Source organism: Silene latifolia, chromosome 9, assembly GCF_048544455.1.
Source record: "Silene latifolia isolate original U9 population chromosome 9, ASM4854445v1, whole genome shotgun sequence".
NCBI lineage: Eukaryota > Viridiplantae > Streptophyta > Magnoliopsida > Caryophyllales > Caryophyllaceae > Silene > Silene latifolia.
Genome location: NC_133534.1, coordinates 73418526 through 73418951, shown reverse-complemented (window position 1 = coordinate 73418951; position 426 = coordinate 73418526).

Here is a 426-nt window from a genome sequence, read left to right as displayed (position 1 = left end):
TAAGCAAGCAAATGCCACACTCATTGCTCTCATTCCTAAAAAGAAGATTAGCAACACTGTAATGGATTTCAGGCCTATCTCCTGCTGCACCACCTTTTATAAAACTATTAGTAAAATCATTGCAAATAGGCTCCAGGTGGTGCTCCCAAAGCTGGTTGGTCCAGAGCAGGCTGCTTTCATTACTAGAAGAAATATTCATGAAAACATCATGCTCTCTCAATCCCTGGTCAAAGGTTATAGCAGGAAATATTTAACTCCTAGATGTCTCATTAAAGTGGACATTAGGAAAGCTTTTGACTCTTTGCAATGGAATTTTATCAAATCTATCTTGCAGGCTCTAAATTTCCCTACCATTTTTACTGACTGGATCATGGGATGCATCACCAGTTCTTGGTTCTCTATCAATTTGAATGGGTCTGTGCATGG